Raw genomic sequence first — 19911 nt, 5'->3', positions numbered from 1 at the left:
CTGCGGCAAGACCCCACTTCACGGGACATTGTGGGCAGTCTCCCCAGGACACGGGAGGTGGAGACCGGGCTCGGGCGGAGGAGCGTGCTGCGAAGCTCAGACACCTGCACGCAGGCACCGACCGGTGGCCAGAGGCAGACGCACCCAGGCCCGCACCCGCGTTCTAACCACCACCCCCTCCTCCTCGGCCCAACTCACACCCGCGAGGAGCCCCGGGCTTTGGGGGGCCGTCCAACCTTTCCCGGGGTCTGAAAACGGAGCCCTAGGCAAACCGGTGGGGACAACAGGGACCACGTGAACCGCCCTCATGTGACCCTGCGGATGACCCCTGGCCCTGCTGGACTGGCCCGCCAACCACCCCGCCCCACGCAACCCCCCACCAGGGGCTCCGGCCGCCATGCCCACTAGCTCTGGCACTGAAGATGGACCCTAGTAGCCTGGACATTGCAACAGTCTCCACCGCCCCGGCCCCAAACCGGATTAGGATGACCTAAACCCAGGAACCCGCACCTGCCCGCAACCTGCTGCACCTCACAACCCACCAGGCCCAGGGTCACTGCAGCTCTGACCCCTAGAGGGGTGGGGCGAGCGGCCCTAAAAGGGAGAGGGCTTCCTGATTGGCCAGCTTCTCTGCCTGATGCATTCTGGGAGTTGTAGTCCCAGGCAAGGCCCCCATGGAGACAGTTCTAGAGGCCAGGCTGAAAGTGGCCGGCGCTGTGGTGCACACAGAAAGGGCGGGCAGGAAGGTGCTGACCTCCCCTCCCTTCTATGTGCCCTGCGCTGTGCTAGGTGCTTTACAGGCCTCGTCTGCATTTAATATTCACAGCATAGGAGGGTGGTTAAGGCCAGACTCTGGACTGAAAGTGCTGGGGTTTGAATCCTGCTCCATCACTTGATAAAGAGGCTGGGAAGCGCTTTAATCATTCAGCGTCCAAATGTCCTCATCTGTCATATGCAGATAGTAACTGCCTTCTAGTGGTCTTTTGAGGGTTAAGAGAGAGAATGCATCAACGGGGCTTGGCGGATGATGTGCCCAATAAATGTGAGCTATTGTCATTCCTATAAATTTTTATGGATGAGGAAAGAGCACAGATGAGCTGAGAGATGTTCACTGGTTTCTTGCCAAATAGAGACGTTGGGATTCCAGCCATCTTTGCTGGATTCCAAGAGGAGTCTCTGCCACCACCACCTTTGGGGCTGACTCAGAGACTTTGCTTGGTGCCCGCATGACATGCCTTCGACTTGACGATGAGCTCAGACCTGCAGTATCAGCTTCTATACACATCTTTGTCTTCTGTAAGTCTCACCAGTAACACACACCAGCCTCATCAACCAATCCCTTCCTCATAACCCACAGCACACAGTCTGTTGTTTAATTTGTATCCCGTTGCCTTCGATTTAACACAGAATTTGTTGTCAGATAGGCGAGGAGAGGTACAAGAGAATTGAGCTTCAGTCTCAGGTCCGCCAGCCATGTAATCTTGGAAAGGAGTACCTTCGTTTCTCTGAGCCCGTTTCCTCATCTGCTTTCTTTAGAAAGGGATGGGCTAGATCAGTGTTTCCTAAATGTCACTCATTATAGGGCTGCTATATACCAGCTATTTCATTATTACCTTCATATTTTAAATTTGCTTCCCTTTAAAATTTAAGTCTACTTGAAAAGCTTGATATCACCGTTGTAAATGGAAGAAAATATAAACAGAAGGTAATAGGAAAAATAAAGACAGTGAAAAGGAAACATTATTTTTAATCATCTAGCTATTCTTGCCTCCTGATGGCAAGAATATGTTCCTGCAGCCCGATTTTCTTTGTTAAAATAGGTTCATACTGCGTGTTATAGAAGAAGTCTTAAAGGTAGCCTGGCACAAACGGAGACTTTCTTCTTAATGTTTCAGGATGATAAGACTTGGACGGGGAATAACTCTCCTTGTGTAGTTACATGACTTTTAGTGCCTCTGTATCAGATACATCACTTGGATCCCAGTGGGATAGGTGCCACGCTTTGCAGAACCTAAGATCAGATGCTCTTCAGTATCCCATCCCTTCCAAAGACTCCTTCATTCTCCATGTGCTATGGATGCCTTTCAAAACTTAGCTCAGTCCTGGAGGGAGTCTTCTGGAACCAACCCTACCCAGTTCTGCAGTTCAATGCCAGGCTCTCTTCCAATGCTTCCCTCACTTAACATTGTACCTGTGGACACCTGCTAGTGTCAGACTCCAGCATTTTCTTACTTCTGACATGCATGCTGAGCGCTTTCCATCTAATCTTCAAGTCCTAAGTAAGGGAGAAAAAAGGAGGCACAGGAGGCCAGAAAACACGCATTCTTTGAGCACTCCCTGTATATCCTGCATTATGTTAGAAGCTTTCATCTTCTGACAGCTCTCTGAGGTAGCTGTTATCACCCCAGTGACCTGGAAAAGGCGGCTGGAGCTCAGAGAGCGTAGTGCTTGCCCAGGGGCATAAGAAGCAGATCCTGTCTCTGCGACTCCAAAGCCTTCTTTTCTCTGCGCCAGGCTGTCTCCCGGAACAGGATAGTCTCCTGAGACAGCTAACAACTACATCACGGCTCCGGGGCCTCGCAGATCACTGGCTTGAACACACAGGTACTGATGTGCACACGGCACACAAACACGGAGTGACCAACCTTGGGGGAGCAACATTTGTTTTCTGAACCAGAGACATTAACGAAACAAAAATAACTGCCATCACTCTTTCCTAAACGCAGGGATAACTTAGCATCAAAAAGGAAGGAAGAAGGAAAAAGAAGGAAGGTCACAATAATTTCGAAATAAGACAAGCTTAACAGAAATCTTACTGGGTGCGTCATTTTTTTAATTCCCCTTATACTGATGCAGGCTAGTTAAAACTTCACCTCAAGCCCTAACCGGTTTGGCTCAGCGAATAGGATAGGTCGGCCTGCGGACTCAAGGGTCTCAGGTTAATTTCGAAATAAGACAAGCTTAACAGAAATCTTACTGGATGTGTCATTTTTTTAATTCCCCTTATACTGATGCAGGCTAGTTAACACTTCGCCTCAGATCTGCAGGGTTCTAGATGTGCTGTGGGAAACGCCCCATGGGTAAGAGCAGAAGAAAGTGAGGCCTTTAAGAGACCTAGGGTGAACAAAAGTAGGTCGGTGGAGACAGCATTAGGACTGAGGATCCTGAAAGTCGGGGATGAGGGGGGCTGGGCTGAGTAGGAGGTGCTGTCTCTGGAGCCTCATCTTCCCCATCACCTTGAACCCACTCGCAAGTGTTTGCCAGGCCTGCCTGGGCTCAACCACCCGCCTTCCAGCTTCTGCTCACAGGACTTGAGATAGAATCTGAAGACCTGTCACACAGCCAGAGTGCTGATTGCTTCTTGTGAGTAGATTCAAACCACAGTAATTTGGGAAAAATCATCATTAAACTATTTTTAAAAGAAGGATAAACATTGTGTTTATTTTGAATAAACATTATAAATGGGGAGGGGGAGATCTGAACTCAGAAAAACATAGATTGTAATAATGTACAGTATTTTCCTTCATAGAAATGTCTTGGAGCCATGATGACTACTTATTGTGGTGTTCATCCTCCTTAAGTAATTATAGATTCCCTTTTTTTTTTTTACTCCATAAGAAAGTAAAACTTTAAAAGCATGATCGGCTACTTAAGGCTTGAGACTGTTACAGATGAGGCCCTTAAAACAAATCTATCTCTTTTAATACGTTTGCAAATACAACACTTTGCTGGAGCCCAACACAGGTTGTAGCTGTGGATTCTCGTGTTAATCAAATAAAGGAAATTAAAAAGCCGGTAAATTTCCCCATTAAGAGAAAAGCTGTTACAGAACAACAAGGTGATTAAGCATTTTATGGAACTGGGTGTGAGTGCCTCAGTTAGTTTTATTACTAATTCTGGACATAAAGTCTTCATTTCCAGGAAAACCAATTGGGTAAATTATCTCACTCTTCCACTCGCTCTCAGAGCTCCCATTCCCATCCTCTCCCTGCCCCTCACCAAGTGACAGTGCTGGTCTCTGTGCCTAGGGACTGGCTTCCTGCTGGAGCATCTGAATATTGCTTTGCACAACCCTCGTGTACCCAGACTTGGCAGGCAAGGAGCATGTCCTTGGATCATTACCTAAAGAGCACGGCCGGTGTTGGAAAGACCCAGGAAATTCCCATGTGCCAGAGCAATGCTTTCCCCCCAGCCAATCACGCACAGGAAGCGAGAAGGCACGTGACTTCTGCCATGAAAGTTGGGTCCCCTGCCCACTGTCTTCTGCAAATAGCTGATGTTACACTGGGTAGAGTCATTTTCTTTTTTTCTCCAGAAGAAACACTTCTGAACTATAGGAAGATGTAATTAATGAAAACCCAAATTGCTCGCTGTGTTAACAAAAATGTTTTCACTTCTAATTAAGAGACTGCACAAAAGAAGATAATCCTGCCATTTGTGACATTTGCGACCTTGAGGGCATTATGTTAAGTGACACAAGTCAGAGAAAGACAAATACTGTATGTGTGAAATCTAAAAACATTGAACTCATAGAAACATAGAGTGCGAGGAAATGGGGAGATGTTGGTCAGGGAGTACAAACTTTCAATGATCAGATTAGTGGCCAGTGCATGAAATTTGTGCAGGGGGGGGGGGGTCCCTAAGCCAAGCCTGCACCCTCTCCAATCTGGGACCCCTTGGGGGATGTCCAACTGCCGGATGTCCCACAGGAATCGGGCCTAAACCGGCAGTTGTACATCCCTCTCGCAATCCGGGCCCGCTGGCTCCTAACTGCTCACCTGCCAGCCTGCTTGATCGCCCCTAACCACTCTGCCTGCCAGCCTGCTCGCCTCCAACTGCCCCCCCTGCTGGCCTGTTCGCCCCAAACTTACCCCCCACCAGCTTGATCACCCCCAACTGCCCTCCCCTCCTGGCCTGATCGCCCTTAACCGCCTCTGCCTCGGACCCGCCACCATGGCTTTGTCTGGAAGGAAATCTGGAAGGTCTCCTCATCTAATTAGCATATTACCCTTTTATTAGTATAGATGAGCAAGTTCCAGAGTCTAGTATACAGCCTGGCGACTAGAGCTAATACTGTTTCGTATACGTGAAAGTTGCTGGGAGAGCAGAGCTTCATGTTCTCTCTCCATAACAATGACAACAACAAGATGGTAATCGTGTGAAGCCAAGGATGTGTTAACTAATCTTATTGTGGTTCACATTTCACAACGTATACGCATATCACAACATCACATTTATACCTTAAACTTACCCAACCTGATAAGTCAATTATATCTCAATAAGGCTGGGGGAGGGGAAAGAAATTACAGTTCTGTGCCAATATTTCCCTCCAAACTAGGAAGTTACCCAATAGAGTTGCCAGATAAAACACAGGACATCCAGTTCAATCTGAATTTCAGGTAAACAACAGATAATTTTTTTTTTCCATAAGTATGTCCTCAATATTGTATGGCGCAGACCTCTATTAAAAATGTATTTGTCTACGATTTAAATTTAACCTGGAATCCTCTTGTACTTTGACTTGCCAAATCTGGTAACGAACGCTATTACCCAAACACTTTAACCATGAAAAGACACGCAAACAGTCCGAAGGCTTGTAGATTCAGGAGGTACAGAAGCCAAGAGAATATTGATGTTTTCAAACTTGATGTCTAAAATAATAAGATACACACACTTACTGCACCAGAATGCGGCTCCCTCCTTCCTCGGCGTCCCTGGAATGCAGGAAAGAAGCGACGACTTTGAGAAGACAGATGGACAAAAGCAGATGATATTCCGGATGGTGCTACTTTGGACAGTGGCTTGCTATGCCTGTTTGTCTGAATACTGTTCACACCTGGCTTTTCAGAATATGCCTTCAGCCAGCCGGGCCTATTCATGACACAAACTGTGTTTATTGCCAGAGATCCACCAATCGGAGAACACCTTCTGTCCCCAAATAAAATATGTTTCTAATTCCAACATGTCAACCCTCCACCCCCAACACTACTTGCCCTGTTTATTAAAGACATGGATCCTGATCAGGCGTTTCTCCCTCTGGACATTGCCCCTCATTCCCATGCCTTACCCTCATCAGCCAGCCATGCAATGAAAAATGAGCATCTTTAGGAAAAAACATAGTACGTGCATGAAGTCAATCACAATGGAATATAAGCCTGTGCTCACCTTTTGGGGTGAAAAAAAAGTTTGTGTGCACAAAAGCAAGTTTGGGAAACCATTCACCAAAATGTTAGCAATGACTATCTCTGGGTAGCGAGATGGATGGGTGATGTTGTTTCTTTGCGTTTATTTATTTAGCCTAGCTGTATGTAACTTTAGTCCCGGCCCTCTTCTCTCTACTTTAATCTCTCAGGGGGAGGGGGGAAGGGGGGCATTTCTCAGGGTGGTGCAACATCAATTGCTTTAAAGCAGGGATTCTCAAACTTTACAGTGCACAATTTCTTAGGAGTTTGGAAAGATGCAGATCCTGGGGCGCAGTGTGATGACTCTGATTTGGTGCATTTAAGGAGCAGCTCTTTGAATCCGCATTTTAAATTCCCCCTCCTTCCATTTTACCCTCCGCGGACTGCGGGCCATCCTCTGAGGAACACAGTACTGACTCACAGCTTCTACAAGTCTCAACTGCGTGACCGTAGTGGAAACTTATCTAAATGACTACTAATGTCAGAATTTAGTCATTTTAAAAAAGTATTTATATATATATATAAAAGGCTAATATGGAAAGAGTCCCCTCAGGAGTTCGACTGGGAGACCGGGAGTTCGATCACTCTCTATGGCGTGTGCTGACCACCAGGGGGCAGCGTGGAATGAAGGGAGGCCCAGCTGGCAGCCAGAAGGCCCTGATCAGCCCTGATTGACGGCCAGGCCTAGAGACCCTACCTGTGCATGAATTTCGTGCACCGGGCCTCTAGTATACATATATAATATACGTGTTATATATAATATACTATATATATTTTCAAGCATAGATCAGATTCACATAATGTTCATTTAAGAGAGGAAAGTACCTCCCCACTCCAACCCCCCAGCACAGCAGCAAACACACTTAATGTCTGCTTGATTCTTGGAGGTGGGAGGAAGGAGATGGACATCCCAGTGTCAAGTTCTTCCTAACTTAGGTCTTTAGCCTTTTCATGTGCGCATAGTATGTGCTCAATAAACCTTATGACTGGATGAGCTGGCCTGTTGTGGTGGCATCCTGGAGAGCCATAGGAACCGAGGTGTGTATGAGTGCCTGCCACTCTGCTGGCATCTCAGCAAAGCCCTGACAGCAGAAGCAACACCTTCCTGGCTTCCAAGCCCCCGAAGGAGGGAGCGCCCGCCCCACGCTGTCTAAGCAGAATGCAGACTTACAGCTGTTCTAGAAGCTGCGTCAAGCCTGCAAGCTTCAACGCAGCCTGTGCCTTGTGGGCCAGATTAGGAAACTCTGGTCCCCGATTTAAAAAAAAAAAAAAAGAAGGATCATCATTTGAATAAAAATCAAATGACTCAGGATCTGTCCAAAATGAAGGATGTTTTAATACTTTGTGTGTAAAAACACGGATATTTTGCTGCTTTTTTATTAAACAGATTTTATTATTTTTCAGAATCTTGTCAGCATAATCATTTTACAGGCGGATGGAATATTCGGCCCTGCCCCTGCAGGAGTTCTTCCACAGCAATTACCTCGTGGCACTTTCTCTGTAATTAGGTTTTCACCGAGGACTTTTCCCCGGGTCTGTGTAATAAGTGAAATATGACCAGAATTTAAATTTGTCAATTACAAGCCAGCGCAAACACGCAGCAGAGCCATGAATTCCAAACCACAGGCTTGGAATTGCTGAGGGGCAGATGCTCTGAAATTAAAATGGAAATAAAACTACTGACTGGCAAGTGGAAAGTGGCCCCCAAAGAACACAGATCTCCCCCAACACTATGCATGATTCTCCCCAACAGTGCGAGCTCTTGATTACAAATTCTTCAGCGTAAAACGGACGAATCAAGGAGCAAGCAGTGGATTTGTGGTAAAGTCATCTACGCAGGGGCTCTGAGCTCCTGCCCTGTGAATTCCTGTGCCTGGCGGGCCAGAGCCTCACTGCATTATGCAGTCCGCTGGCTGGCGGTATTCTCTCTGAGTGACTCGGAGACAGACAGATGTGGGGACAGGCCTGCGTTCTCCAAGCAGCTCCCATTTTTGCTGACCTGACTTCAATACTTGCTCTTGGGGGGCCCTCTGCCGGCCATTTCTCACACAGGGCAAGCTTCTAAAAGTCTGCACCGTTGAGGACCCTGACAAATCATTTATTTCATTGGAATAACCACAGAACAAAAGCAAATTTCTTGAGCTTTGTATTCATAAGAAGCCCCAGGCGAAGGAAATGGAACTCACAGTTCTTAAACTGACTGAGTGCATACATTTATTCATGCAACAAATCTTTCTGGATTTTCCCTTCTGTCAGTCACTGTGTCTAAGGCAGATAGTGGGGAGCCCATCCGACGGGCCTCTCGCTGTCGGGGAGTTCACGGTCTTGGGGAGGAGGTGGACGGGAGCCCATAAGCGGCACAAATACATGTTAAGTGACAGATTCATGAGGCAGTGTCCAGGACGGAGATATGTCACGGCGGGGCATGTGACTTGGTGGGGCAACTTGTAGGGAGGGCTTCCCTGAGGAAGGGACTTTCTGTTGAGATCAGGAGAGAAGAGCCTTCCAGGCAGAGGGAACAGTGTGTTCAAAGGCCCTGTGTCAGGGACAGCCTGGCAGGCGGGAGGCTTGAAAGGATGTCCAGCCAGGCTGCACTGCAGGGAGTGACGGGGAGCCCAGGGCAAGACGAGGCTGAGGAGGGGGCATGCCGGGGCCAAGGAGCCCGTGTTGAGGCTGCTGGCGTCTCCTGAGCCCTGTGGGAAGCCAGTAGGTGCTCTTAAGCAGGTGGGAGATGGGAATGCTGGTGGCTGTTGGGGCCTGGGCCATATCTGCCCCTGTTGTCCATACTGAGTCGGGTGCCGGCTCAGAGTGGGAGCCAGGGAACACGTGTTCCGTGAATAAGAAACTTCCCCCAGTCTTCTACCGCAGGAGCCGGCTGCAGGGCAGTCTGTGTTCAACAACAGTCTCACTGGCCTCACTCTCCCTTCCCCAGGACCACAGTTTTGGAATTTTTGCTGGAATGCTTTCCAAAAGGATCTAGAAGTTTCTAGTAGTTACAGGCTTTGGGATCCCATGGCTCTGGATTTAAATCACAGAGTTACCTATTCTCTCTGAGTAGTCAGTGTCCGCAGGGGTAAAATGAGGATAATTTACATTTTTACCCAAAAGGGCTGATGTGGAGATTACATCTGATTATCTGTGCAAAGGGCCTGGCACATTCCCGTATCAGTTCCCCGTTTGGGTAGAAAAGAGGGTCAATGGGATGTGGCTGGCCACGGCTGTGGATGGGGTGGGAATTCCTTTGTGGTCTCAACGTTCCTGTCACTTACAGCTCCTCCTCCTGTGTTTTATTTTGGAGAAAGGAAAGTGGAAGTTGTCTCCCTGAGGGTCCCTGAAGAGCTGACAGATGTTCCCTAAGGCAGCTTTCAACAGAGTTGATTATTATTATTATTATTAATTATTATTAGCGCAGAGTAGGAATGGAATTAATACATGGGATCTGCTTCCCACTCCATTCATGGCTCTGACAAAATTAAAGAGGAGACAGGTAGGAGACCCGCAGCAAACAGTGTCCCGAAGCCTGGGTTCTGGGGCGCAGGGGCTGTGGGGAGAACTCTGCACAGTCTGAACCACATCCGAGCCAGACAGATGCCCAGACAGAGCAGAGGTGCCTGAGGACACCCCACAAAACACCAAGCCCTTCCATTCCAGTCCATCTGTTTGAAGTAAGGAGCCCAGGACTCTGGGGTCACATGTGCATGGACTGCACTGCTCACTTTGATTACACATGGCTCACGGGCACACAGCTGGTTGTTTGCAGAACTGGATTCAGATGCAAATCTGAACAGAGCCTGTGGTTTTTAGCCAGGAGAGGAGGGGAAACATAATTTCCCCTCTATTCTTCTAAATGATGGGCTGAGATCCCAGTGATCAGACAGATAACAGAAGAAAAACCACAAGTCTATTAACGTTGTTAAGAAATAAAACTGAATACATTTTAGAGATTTTGTTGGCTGTATTCAATGATTCATGAGTCGGCAGCATCCAATCTAGGGACAGAAAGGAGCTCTGAAGAGCTGTGCAAAGTGAAAGACCCACAGGCAGAACCGGGAACAAGGAAGCCATGCTGGAAGCGGGAGAGGGGCTGATTATTGCAAAGTTACTTTGCTTTAGGGGTTGGCGGGGGTCTACCGGGCAGATCACCCAACTAGTGCTGATCAGGATCAGGTGATTCCTGGCTGGTTTAAGATTCCACTTCTGGGATAGCCAAACTGTAATTAAGTCTTGATTTGGTGACATGAGGCTTAGCATAAGTGACTCCATTTTGGGCCTGTTGTCTTGTTTTTCACAACATGGGCACCTCATGTATACATGGAGATACCCAAGAAACGGAGTCATCCCCCAAGATGGCCCAAGCCCCCTGCTTAAATACCGCCTTCCACTAAACTGAGGACAAAAGAAAGATGTTGGGGAGTTGAGGTGAGAGAAGGCCAGTGAAGGGGGTGACAGGAAAGCACAGTAAACAAGGACAAGGTTTGCTGTGCAGATTGAAGGCAGTGCCTCTTCTGGATACAGAGACGGAGATGCTTGCAAATGGAGACTTCCATTCTGTATGTAAATGTCCCTACAAAAGGGTAACCTCCGCTGCTTTCATGGCTTCTCCTGTGTCCACAGCTGCTCAAAAAATAATCAGCTCAAAATGATTCTTGTGCCAAAAAGGCATATTTTCGGATGGCACATTCTGTTACCCTTCACCATTACATTGTTCATGAACATAGGATGCCATATGATAGTTGCTTCACACATTGCGCACCAGCAGTTTTATTGCTAGCTCTACCCAGTGGCCAGGTAAGTTTCTATTGAATGAGTACAAAAAACGTTTTACAAAGTGCCATCCTTTAAAAAGATATTAGCTTGTATGAACATGTAATAAATAACTTCAAAATGCAATGGGTATTTAATGTTAAGGCGTGCCTTTAAGATTTATGTAAAACACTGTGTAATACGAAAACACGAGAATGCCCGTGATCCGCCTGCAATGTGTTAAGTATTTACTGCACAACTATGAGATCCTTAAAACAAATGCCTCATATACAGAGGAGCTCCATAAGATGCATGCTGACTAATATACAGATCACTGGAAAGAAGCATCTTAGAGAAATAGATCCTCAGACTGTAACCAGACAATCAATGGGTCTGCGCTGCCTGTCACTACTTGAGCCAATTCATCAGAGACAGAATCATATGCGCATTTACTCCAGTCCTGCCGGCGGCATGGGAGAGCAGCAGGTCACCTACAAAAATCTGCTCTGCCCCCCACCATAAGCCAGCTGCTTACATTGGGTAGAAGGACAAAGATTACATGGGTAAGTAGGCAAAAGCTATACCAAATGGGCACTTTCCAGGTAATGCAGGCTGGAGATTTGCAATGGCCTGTGGATATGCAAAGGGGGGCCTTCAAAGGCCTGGTGGCTCTAGTTTTTGCAACAAAGCTATTAATCTCTCCATGCTAATAGGCAGCTCCCGGATGGGGAGGATGGGCTGCATCTCCAGGTGAGCTCCCAGGTCCCACGTGCAACTCCCAGCCAGGTTAGAATGTGCCTTCTTTAATCAGAACTAAATAATCATGGTTAACAGAGCATGATTAATATTTCTTACAATTATAGCTGCTCCCCAACATTCTATTTCTGCCCCTATCAAGACCTTCATGAGTGATCAAATTCAGGATACAAAAGTAAATATTTGCACAGCATGGGGCCATCTCTCAACTCTTATTGCCTCCAAAGTCATGACTCCCCGGGAGAAACCCTCACATCCCACGTTAACTACTTGTTCTGTTATTGCCGATGGCTACTTTCCATGGAGAAGCCTGGTTTTGCGCTTAGGAGACTCGCCCCAGATGTGCTGCAGAATGACGTGGTGATGGGATAAGGGAGTGGGCAGCGGTGGGGCTCCCTGACCTCATCCCCAGGACAGACCAGGTTCAGATGCTCAGATGGCAACCAGCCAGGTGTCACTCACTCACCCTGGGGTGCTTGCCCATCCTCAAAGCCAGGAAATGCCAGGGACAGTGGTGTTGCAAAGCCCTGATGGGCCATTCTTTCACCAGGCCCAGGCCCAACCTTCTTTGAGGCTGCAAACGCTGTCTCTAGTGTTGATCTTGCACTTTCTAACATTTCCAGGCTTAAATCTTATCATATTCGATTTATTATTTTTAACATAAAATTTTCCTGGTTACAAAGCCAAAACCACCGTGGAAGACTCAACAAAAGCACCCAAAAAGAACAACAACAAATAATCACCCGTGATCACCTGTAATATAACATTTATGCACGAAGCTCTCCTATCTCTCCCCTCAACCACCATCATACAGCTTTCAACAAAGGATTGTTCTTCAAATATCCTTAGATTTAAGAAAAGGGGAGAAAAGAGTTCTTTTGTGAACCCTTCCAGCAAGTGCCCAAGTAATCCCTGTTATGTAAACTCAAGCAGTCTGTTCTAAGTCATTTGTTGCTATAGCAACGCTTGGCCCCAGAGCACCACAAACAACCATCCGGACTCCAGCTCTAAACAGGAGCCTTCATTCTCTCTCTCAGAGCCCTTCAGGGGGCATCTTCTGCCAAAGCTATTCATTTAAATTAGCAGCTCCCTTCCAATTTCTTGTGCTTCATACCAAGACTCACCAGGGGCTGAAAAGGCAGTTAGGGCAATAAATTGACCTGCTAAGGGTTGGGGGCAGCACTGCTTCGGCTGGGGGCCTCCCGGGGCTCTGCTCGCTGTCTGTGCTGGGCACACAGGCTACCACCTTGGGTGCAAGTCCCCCAGGGCAATGCAAGGCTAGTTTTCAGGCTTAATGGGTCCAATCCTATCAGAGTGACAATTCTGACACCACCATATTGAACCAACCCCATGGAACTTTTTTGAGCTAAGAGTACTGAGAAAAATCTCACAGAGAACATTCTGGAAAGCTTTGTAATGCTATGGACAGCTGCAGAATATTATAGCTGAAGGGCTGAGGGTTGGGGTGTGGGAAGGCATTCGAAGTGCTTAATATGCTTTATTTCATTGGATCCTGACAGCAATCCTGTAGGGACAGGCAGCATTTTTCCTTCCTTTACGGTTGTATAGATGAGCATGCGGAAGCTTAGAGACTGAATGATTTGCCCAAGTCCCTGAGCAGAAAGCAGTACAGCTGGTTTCACGTTCATGATGTGAATACCTCAGAGCCTGTTCTCTGGACCCTTATCCTGTAACTAGAGGCCCAGTGCACGAAATTCATGCATTCGGGGTGAGGAGAGTCCTCAGCCCGGCCTGTGCCCTCTCACCGTCTGGGAGCCCTCGGGGGATGTTGGACATCCTTAGCGCTGCCGCTCTCCCACCACCGCTGCTGCACTCGCCAGCTGTGAACCTGGCTTCTGGCTGAACAGTGCTCCCCCTGTGGGAGTGCACTGACCACTAGGGGGCAGCTCCTGCATTAAGTGTCTGCCCCCTGATGGTCAGTGCACATCATAGCAACTGGCTGTTTGGTCAATTTGCATATTAGCCTTTTATTATATAGGATGCCTTGAAGGACAGGAACAGGTATATATGGAGCACAGAGTGCTAGAGATTACGTACATTGTTTAAATGTCATGATTGGCCTGGGTCGAGTGTATCATCCCCATTTGCCAGATAGGGAAGCTGAGAGCAGAGATGTGGTGGGCCAAGGTCATCCAGGCAACTGCAGTTCAGCGGGACTAGAGCTCACAGCTGCTTGGCTGCAACACCTGTGGCTGCTTCTACACAGCAGTGCCTGGTGCCTAAACCCCATGAAGCGCAATGCCCTCTCTTTAGGAGGAGACAGAGGCCTGGAAACACTGAGTGTCTTGCCAAGGGTCGTCTCTCACGGTCCAGAGAATACCTCGCTCCAGCCTGGCAGGGAGATGGGAGAGAGTTTGTTTGCTCTGAGCTGGTCTGGCATCACCAATGGCCCCTCCTCACTGGGCGAGTCCCGGCTGTCTGCAAAGCTGCTTAATTGGGGGTTACTATGGAGTCCTGAGCCACCCTGCTCTGTTGCAGGCATCTCCTCTCCCTAGCTTGGCTTCATCAAGCTTCATATCCGGGGAACCTCACCTAGAAGAAGCCTCGAAAAGCTTCCTCAGAAAGACATTTCTGATGTTGGGGCCTATTTATACCTGCTCCCCTGCACTGGGCTCCTGAGCTTGGCGGTATCTCCTCCAGAGGTCACAGCCTCTCCAATGACCTCTTGTTCCAGTTCTATCGACTGCTCTGTCCCCTGGCCCCAGGAGACTAGGGCTAGAAAGGGTGGTTTCTTTTCCATCCAATCTTGCCCACAGCTTTGTGCACGGTCTCTTTAACAAGTCCTCCTCAAATTGCCCACTTAGGTTGTTTTCTATTTGTACTCTAACCAAACATTTACAAGACTTGTTTGTCATTGCTTTTGGATCCCCTGGAGGACTAGCCGAGGACACTTTGTGAGTGAGATGAACTATTTCTCCACCAGGCCTCCCAGTCCTGCCTGGGGCTCTCTAACCACCCACCTCCCCCACCAGGTCCCTGGTCTCCAGGTCACCAGCGGGCAGTGTGGCTGGAGCTGGGGGCGGGGGTGGGGGCAGTGGGCATGTGAATTAGTGGACAGAGGTTCAGGCTCTGGGCCCGGACAGGTCCGGGTTGGAATCCAGCACCTGCTCACTCACGGTGTGAATTCAGGTGCCCTGTAACTGCCTCAGTTTCCTCATTTGTGGAGAGCCTGTGAGGAGCATGTGGACCCAGGGCTGGGAAATGAAGGCGTTTCTATCACACTTAGGATTTTAGTCTTTACCCCGGAGGAGCTCCTCCTGTGCTCGGGATGATACAGTGCATATTTCCTAAATCAGTGGTTCTCAACCTTGGCTGCACATTAGAATCACGTGGGAATCTTTTTAAAATCCTGATTTCTGGGCCTCATCCTCCGGAAATTCTGTTTCTTTGTTATGGGGTGAGGCCACAACATTAGTCACAAAGAAACAGAATTTCTGGAGGATGAGGCCCAGAAATCAGGATTTTAAAAAGATTCCCAGGTGATTCTAATGTGCAGCCAAGGCTGAGAACCACTTTCTTAAATTTTCTTAAATGCCTGCGCTTGAGTCTAACAGTTACTAGCAAGTCTAGGGCACGCCTACTGATTAAAGTTCTTCGGTGATTGCATTTCTGAGCTTTCTAATCCAATTATACTAGTAGGTGGCTGCCTTTGACTTAAGTATTGATCTAATCAAAAGCCAATTTCTTTTTCTTTTTTTTGGAAGGGACTGTGCTGAGGTTGGCAATCAAAGGAGCGAAAAAGGACAGGACAATTCATGCGGTGGAACTGGCCCTGGCTGCTTTGCTGTTCTCAGAAGAAAGCAATGACCCTGGCAATGCTTGTGCAATGCTGTGCAGTTCCTGTGGCTCATTTCTCAGTTCTTCATTGTAGCTGAGCAAGCCCTCCGGCCTGAGCCCTGGGCCAGCCCCGCCTCTCACCTCTCCAGCCCATCTACCCACTAACCTGCCCTTCCCCACACACCTCAGGCTGCTGTGTGTGGCTCTGCCTGCCCTCCATGTCCTCCTCTCCTGTTTTCTCCGTGTCCCCTGGCTGGATGCAGCTTATGTCTTCCAGATGCAGGGACAACGGCTCCCCGGGGCACTAGGCAGTGCTTCTCAAAGGGTGGTCTTTGGCAGGTGCCAGTCTGCAAACTGTCACAGGTCCTCCATGAGATAAGCATAAAAGCAGCAATTCAACAGAGGAATTCATGTCTGTTGAATCTTGTAATAAGTTTGTGTTATTGTTTTGTGTAACTTTGCTTTTTAATTTTGATTGCATTTTACAGAAGCATTGGTGTGTGAGGGAGCAGAGAAACAAAAACAGAGGTATGCTTCCCACAGTGGGTTTGAGAAGCCCTGCTCGGCTGAACTTCCCAACCCTTCCCTTGCCTTGACCTCCTGGGACCCCTACGAAGCTTCACCCTCCTCCTCACCAGCCTCCCTTTCCTCCCCAGCCTCCCCCTCCTCCCCAGGCTCACCCTCCTCCAAGCCTCACTCTCCTCCTTCCAAGCCTCCCTTTCCTCCCCAGCCTCCCCTTCCTCCCAGCCTCCCCTTCCTCCCATCTCTCTTTTTCACAACATTCCTGCTCCCACCTGCTTCCTACCTTGAACCTTCAGATATGCTCTTCCTCGTCCCTGGTGCCCCTTTCCTTCCTCTCCATTAGGCCCTCTGCTCTCCAGCTTTCTACGGTGGCTCAAACATGACTTCCTCAGCCAGCCCTCGCAGCATGACTCAGTCTTAGGGCACTGCTGGGATTCCTGAAACACCTGTTCCTCTTTCTTCCTAGCACCTGAGCCCAATTGGAGAGTTCACTGGGCATCCCATTGTTTAATGCTAGACATCCCTGATCCCCACAACTATAAGCTCCATGAAGGCAGGTATCATACTGGCTGGTCCATCACTATCTCCCTGGTTTTCAGTGAGACGCCTAACACATAGTAGGTGCTCAATGGACATTTTTGGGGGGACGGGGGGCTCTTTGGATGGCTGAGAAAATAAATGATGGATACAATGCAAAGATCACCAACTGTTTTAGCAAACTATCTGCCCTACCTTGGGTGGAGTTGCTCATTCCATCTTCCTGATCCCTTCCTAGGCCTTAATAAACCTTTTTTTTTTTAAAATAGCATTCCTGCCACTATAAACTCTCAAAAAGTAGGGTATTGGCATCAGGGAGAACTGAGTTCCAACCCCAGCTCCTCCACCAACCAGCTGTACTACCTTAGGCAAGTAATTTGAAGTCTCTAAGACAGTGGTTCTGAACTTTGGCTGCACATATTAGAATCACCTAGGAATCTTTTTAAAATCCTGATTTCTGGGCCTCATCCTCTGGAAATTCTGTTTCTTTGTGACTAATGTTGTGGCCTCACCCCATAACAAAGAAACAGAATTTCCGGAGGATGAGGCCCCGAAATCAGGATTTTCAAAAGATTCCCAGATGATTCTGATGTGCAGCCAAGGTTGAGAATCACTGCACTAAAGCAAGTCCACCTGTTGTCAGGAGTGACAGCAGGGGGCGCTGTTTCCTTAATAGACTCCAGAACTTGAGCACTTGGTTTCGTTGGGGGTTCGAGCATCAGCAAGTTTCTTGGAGTAGGAACTATAAAGGTTCTGAACAGAAATCTGTTGACTGACACTCCCAAGACCGGGGCCCTGAATATCAGCCTCTTTTTTGTCTTTGCAACGGTGAGTTTCTCTCTCTCTCTCTCTCTCTCTCTCTCTCTCTCATCCTCAATGTAAAAGGCCGTCCATATGCGTGCTTGAAGGAGGGAGAGAAGCCTCATTGACCCTAACATCTCCTGGTCCCTTCTGGCTGTATTTGGGTCATGCTTCCCCCACCAAACCATACTGGGGGCGGGTGCAGAGGGGGAGGCGCTGAGGCTGCTGGGGCTGCCTTCCTCTCATTCTCACCGCAAAAGGCCCCCATGAGCCAGCAGCAGCCTTTTAGCACACCTGGGTATCAAGGTGATCGTCCCCCTCAGATGAAAATGGTTCCCGGTAGTGACAGGCTTAGCTTTGGCCCTGCCCCCGTGTTGATTAACAACCTGGAGGCAGACATAGAAGTCTCGTCGTGCACCAGGCCCAATGATGCACAATATCTGGTCATCTTCTCTGGTCTGAACGCCTGTGTCACCTCCTCCAGAAGCCTTCCCTGGCCCTGTGGCCTGGTGTAGGTGCCCCACTGTGTGCTCAGCGCTGGCATTCTTTACCATCACACTCAGCCCATTGGGTTGTCATCGGCAAGGGCAGAGATAGGTCATTCATGTGCCCCACTGTGTGCTCAGCGCTGGCATTCTTTACCATCACACTCAGCCCATTGGGTTGTCAGCAGCTGTTTACCTGCCTGTTTCCTCCTTGGGACTATGACATTGATGCTCAAGGGCAGAGACAGGTCATTCACTTCTGTGTCTTCAGCACAGGGCTTGACTCAGAACAGGTGCTCTGGGAATTTCTGTGTCTTCAGCACAGGGCTTGACTCAGAACAGGTACTCTGGGAATATTTGATGAATGAATGAATGAAAACAAGGCTTGAGAAAATAGCTAATATGCTAAGTAATAAGTAAGGATTTAAAACATAATGATAGCCAATGGCAGGAGTTGCTAAAAGAAACAAGAGAAAGTTCTTTCAGATTGAGTGTAAAGCTTGCTCCCAGTCTAAGACATCAACTGGACAAGGACAGGATGGGTCAGTGCTAGCTTGACAGAGCCCTTATGCGAAAGTGGCGGGGGCATCGGGGTGGAGTCAGACCCAGGATGGAGCAGGGAGGTGTTAGGAGACTAGAAGTAGGAGATCCGACAGAATTAGCAAGAGTACAGCATCCAGAGCGTGGAAGATGGCAGCCCTTTCTATAGTCCGTTCTGGTTTCACCTCTGGAGTCCAGGGATGTGAAAGAGGAAGATACCTTCCTGGGCAGGGGCCAGGGTCAGGCAAGAAAGGTGCTCAGGGTGCAAAATGGAAAGCAGCCCTCAGCCCCAGCTCCTGCAAGTGCGGGGTGGACACTGAGACCCAGGGCTTCTTCAATGTTGCCGCCTGCGCGTCTCTCCTCTTCCCCCTGGCCCTGGCCCTGTGTCCTTGGAGAAGTGAGGAGGGTTGAATGTGTGAGGGATGTTTGCCTTAGAGGTGAGAAAACTCCAGTGCTCACTCCTCTCAAATATTTCAATCTTTTTACTTCCCCAAGGCTCTGTTTAGACCACTCTTCCTGCTCCAATCTGCCTGACAAAATTATACTCATCCATCACGGCTCAATGAAACATTGCCATCCTCCCTCTTCTGGAAGAATCGCTTTAACGTGCTTGCCTGCCATCTTCCTCTCACCCAGGTCTGAGGCTGCTGGCTTTGGCGGATGAGACACGTGACCTCCTGGGACTGTTCTGTAGGCTGCCTCCTCTTGTCTTCATTTGCCCCTTGCATTTTCTGTGATCTGGTCATTAGATCTAGAAGCTCCATAAGGTTTTGTGTTTTGTTTTGTTGTTGTTCTTGGAAGGGGCAAGATTACCGCACAGGCACATGACATGTGATTGTCTGTCTTTGGTGACGTGAGTGACCAGCAGGGATCATCGACTAGCTCTGCTCATTCATTAGGAAAGTACCAGATGGCGGTATTCACCATTCCTTCTGCATTTACTCGCTGGAATCCTCCTGGACAAATAAACTTCTCTTAGTGAACTATTTGATTATGTAGCAGTTCATATAGGAAAAGCAGGACACGCTTGATTTTCTCCTCTTTATTAAGCAGTTTTGGACACAAATGAGTTGCCTCTCTAGGATCTTCCAAAAGTGATCACTTTTGCAGTATCATTTATAAGCTCATGGGCGTGAGCATAGTTGATATTTTCAACCCTTTGAGTTATGTATCGACTCCTGTTGTGTCCCATTTTGGCCAGTGGGGACCTCTGCAAGCTGTCTAGTGAGACCTTTTGTCACAACCTGGGTTTTCTTTGTTGGATTCCTTACTGACAAGGTGTCCCAGGCTTATCTTGTACACCTGCCCTAGATCTGGAATCAGCCATTTTCCCCACAAAGACCCTTTTAAAAACATAATTCTATTATCATTTTCATATCTGGAAATTTAACAACCATCCCTTAACTTGTGAATCCCATTTTAAATGATACCCTGTATGTGAAATTTTAAAAGCACTTAAAATTATTTAACTTGACTTTCACATTCTATTCTCATAATATATCTTCAAAATCTATTGTATGAGGCAATAATAGGAAGGTAAGGAATAT

At 48.1% G+C, this 19911-nt stretch overlaps 1 protein-coding gene across 1 annotated transcript in view; it reads right to left on the bottom strand.

The window, feature by feature from the left end:
* The window catches only part of LOC102242708 (chromosome unknown open reading frame, human C5orf58), a 23128-nt gene extending 7149 nt beyond the window's left edge, over window positions 1-15979 (bottom strand). Inside the window, exons 1-2 of the mRNA XM_014534870.1 lie at window positions 15664-15979; window positions 5679-5871 (exon numbers count right to left, since the gene is read on the bottom strand). The gene's annotated coding sequence lies outside the window, so the exon portion shown is untranslated. The remainder of the gene's footprint in view (window positions 1-5678; window positions 5872-15663) is intronic.
* Window positions 15980-19911: the final 3932 nt, after the last annotated feature.

This window comes from Myotis brandtii, unplaced genomic scaffold (assembly GCF_000412655.1).
Source record: "Myotis brandtii unplaced genomic scaffold, ASM41265v1 scaffold1338, whole genome shotgun sequence".
NCBI lineage: Eukaryota > Metazoa > Chordata > Mammalia > Chiroptera > Vespertilionidae > Myotis > Myotis brandtii.
The sequence above is the reverse complement of the archived record's forward strand: the minus strand, read 5'-3'. Positions and strand labels throughout refer to the sequence as shown.